The following is a 3,867-nucleotide window of genomic DNA, read 5'->3' on the forward strand; positions in this document are numbered from 1 at the left end:
AGTGTTTTGACTACTCAAAGTTCGCACTCGTTCATCTATCTTCCCCCACACACACACACAATACTTAAGTGCCGCCATGGCCGTAAAACACACCCCCGTCGGTAACCATTTGCCTCTGACAATCGAGGACGCAAGCGAGCGGAAACACAGACTATTGGAATGTGAAATAAATGGTGTGGAAGAATGTTTTAAAACTAATTTTAAGTCTTTTAACCTGATTAAGAGCGACTGGAGCACCATTAAGTCTTGGTCAGAACGCCGCGACCTCGTTTTCCTCCGCGCGTGGCTGGGGGAAGGAAGGGCGGCGGAGCAGAGTGGTTGGAGGAAGTGCAGCAGAAGGAGCAGAAGGAGGCAGGAAGACGAGCAGGAGGAAGTGTAACCGGAACAGGAAGATGGGGAAAAGGTGGAGGAGATGAAGAAAGTGGTGGTGGTGGTGGTGGTGGTGGTGGTGGTGAAGGAAGAGGAGGAGGAGGAGGAAGAGGAGGGAAACAGGAGCAGGAGCATGAAGAGGTGGAGAAGGAGGAGAAGGGGAAGGAGGCGAAAGACGATTTTGAAGACCATAATGAACTGGAAAAGGAAGAATATACAATATAGGACTAGACAGAAAATGAATAGAAGGGATCATAAGGAGGAGAAAATAGAAAACAAGTAAGCAGTAGTAGCAGAAGGAGAAAGAGTAAGAAGAGGAGGAGGGAGAAAAAGACGAAGAGGAAGAAAAACAAAAGAAGGAAGAAGAAAAGAATAGTAATAGTAAGAAGGAGGAGGAACAAGAAGCGGGACAAGGATGAGATTCTTCTTCCTTTTACAATTAATCGTGAGCATCACATATCTTTTTTCACACAATTCAGGCTTTAGCGTGATCTTTACCGAAAAATTCCTCGCACTGCTACAAAGTGTATAGTTTCAATTTGTGTAATGGTGCAATTCTTAAAGATTCAATCTCTCGAGTGTTTGGAGGACAACATGGCCACGTCAAGTGAGGGAGGCAAGGAGATGGATGACATTCCAAGGTTGTATTTAAAAGTCTGGTCTCTCATCACAGTTATCTTAAGACGCTATAAACACAACAGTCTGTTTCTCATAGATGTATTTATTTTTCCACTGATGGTGCAGTCTTTGTTACATTGCCTCTAGAAATACTGAAACATCTTTGAAAAAAAACATGATTTCCAGTAGACCTCTTACAACATCAAAAAAGACGCAGAAACCTTTAACTATGTGGTCATAGGCTAAAGAATACGGTCCTAGGCGAACAAACGAGTCCTTCTTTCCATTTTTTTTCCGCACACAGATGTTGTTTTGTAACAGTTGAAGTACATATTACAACATATAACAAGTATACGAGGTCCCACACACGCTCATTGTCGACTGACTTCCATTTTGATGTGGCGTGTATGTTACGCAAGACGTGACGAATGGCATATTCAGACGATCCAGCGTCTTAACACCGCTATGGTTTTAACATAGTAAACAATCGTGAAAAATGTACGATTTAAGAGTTTTCATGATTTCAATAATAATTTTACAAGAATTTTGCCTCAGTAACAGGAAAAAAATATATATCCGTAAGAACACGAGTAATCTTCTAAATCTTTGGAGACCGATCCTTGTGAGTTCTTAAAAAAACATTTTGAGGAACACAAGAGATAAGTCACAGTGCTGAGAAATGTTGCGTAAAAACTTTTATCCTGCTCAGTATGATGAAATATATTAGATTATGTCTTACCAGGTTTTACACTTGTATCAGGATGTTATATTATGTTAGAAGGTACGTGGTGTAAGAATACTTCATTATGATTACTGTGATGAAGTATGTAAAGTGTATCTTAGCTGTTCATATCTTTCTTCTATGGAATTTCTGAATATTGTTTTTTTTTTATTCCTTACATGATTTTTTCCAAATTTCCATTTATCTTGTACATTTTTTAAAGAAATCTTTGTCTTCTTTTTACCATATTAACAAATCTGTCTAAAAGAAAATAATAATGAAACAACCGAGCCAGTTAAAATTGTCACACCTATATTTTCTTGCCTCAAGGGCCATTTTGAGATATTATCACTGTTTCCATCAAACTCGTAACAGCGAGTCGCATGCCTTGCGGGATAGGTATCAAAGCCGCTATAAATACACCAGACAGTTTCTTCATACTTGAATACAAAAGGGAAAAAAAATAGATTACTGATAAATGCAGTTTTGTTCTCCACATAATATTATTTACCTGTGTTAGCCACGCAAACCTCTTGCAACAGTCACTTTTTTCTTCTATGAATACACAAAGGTGCTAACCACAAAAGACAATTTAATTTATAATTTTGTTTTAAGGGCACTCATAAAGCTAGCGGACAAAGTGCGTGTCGTGTATTAAGGTGGATATCTACGTGTATGATGATGTGTGTTGTTGAGCGACACTTTCTTTGGGAGAAGAAAGAATAAAACACACCGGAATGGTAAAGCCGAACTTGTGGGCATGTGGTGAAGGGAACATGGACATAGAAATGTTCCCCTTTATCTCCCGGAAGAACCTCTTATGACGAAATTAGTTTAAAGCAGTTATTGCTCAGCCTATGTTCGCTTCACCACCTACCTGCTCAATGTCTTCACACTAAGCTTTATCTTGCAGGCTTTCCGTCACTTCAACATTCATTCTTGTGTTTTCTTCCGTCGAAGGAACGGCTCTCAACCGAGCAGGTAAACTAAGGCCATCGTTTTTATAAAGATGGATGCTCCATTGAGAAAAAATCAAGAAACATGACACCCCTTAATGTAGAGTCATGTTCCTTCCTCACAGGGCGGACACGGCGACAAAAAAGCGATGAATTGACTACCAGCTCCAGGACAGTAATCTTACAACTAGGCGTGTTTTCAACCTGTATGCATGTTACATTGATTGGGTAGCATATCTTTCTTCTGGTGAACATCAGACGCAACACGCATCACTAGTCTGTCTCTCAAACGTGTCATGAATTACCTCTCAGATACCGCTGCTCGATCCTGTTCCACGCCGTCAGCGTCCTCAAGGCGGGAAAGCAAATATTCTGATTGTCATTCCCCGCCGTTTGCTCACAGTCTGACGAACGCCAACGTGGAGCACTGGCATAACTTCACAGTATTAGATCAGTTTACTCTAGCAGGTCAGCAGGTCACCATATAAAAGCTTCTCTCCCCCTTTTTTGGATGAATATCCAAATATAATCCACTATTTTATCCACCACATCGTTCCAACTCCTATAAAAACCTGGTAAAATTACATGGCTGACTCTGCTTTTCTTTTCCGGCAAATATTCCATGCACGGCAGTTTGCGCCATATCAACTGGAATGGTCTAAAGTGTTAAGGTCTCGATGGGCAGCCCGAACGGCGGTGTGACGCTAGCACTCCACACGTCCGACCACCACCACCACCCGCCGCTGACTGGCCGGCTAGTGGCACCCTGGCACTCCCTAACCTCTCCCTCCTGCCTTCCTACCCTCCCGCCCTCTCTCTCTCTCTCTCTCTCTCTCTCTCTCTCTCTCTCTCTCTCTCTCTCTCGCCCACCCGCCCTTCTGCCCTACCTCACCACCCCCTCTCTACTTACCAGCCTCCCTTCCCTTCCTCCCTTCAGTTGACTTCTTCCTAGTTGTCTCCCTTCTTATACCAGCCTCCCTTGCTCCTCCTTTTTCCTTTCTTCCTCTCTTCTCCAGCTTCCCTGTTTCTCTACATCCGGGTGTTCTTTTAAATACTGTCTTATCTTCCTGGAATCCTCCTCGCTTTCTTCCCTCCCTCTCTTTGAAATCTTTCCTTCACACCTCTCTTTTTTCAGACTTTTCTTGTATCACCATATAGTCGTTTCGTCTCTCTCTCTCTCTCTCTCTCTCTCTCTCTCTCTCT

General features: G+C 42.2%; 1 protein-coding gene across 3 annotated transcripts in view; it reads right to left on the reverse strand.

Annotated features, from left to right (window-relative positions):
* LOC123518176 overlaps positions 1–3,400 on the reverse strand; it is a 273,942-nt gene extending 270,542 nt beyond the window's left edge. For 2 of the 3 annotated variants that reach the window (XM_045278866.1, XM_045278864.1), the window contains exon 1: positions 2,970–3,400. The gene's annotated coding sequence lies outside the window, so the exon portion shown is untranslated. The remainder of the gene's footprint in view (positions 1–2,969) is intronic. The other variant, XM_045278865.1, reaches the window with a different exon arrangement.
* Positions 3,401–3,867: the final 467 nt, after the last annotated feature.

The sequence above is a fragment of the Portunus trituberculatus genome, chromosome 43 (assembly GCF_017591435.1).
Source record: "Portunus trituberculatus isolate SZX2019 chromosome 43, ASM1759143v1, whole genome shotgun sequence".
NCBI lineage: Eukaryota > Metazoa > Arthropoda > Malacostraca > Decapoda > Portunidae > Portunus > Portunus trituberculatus.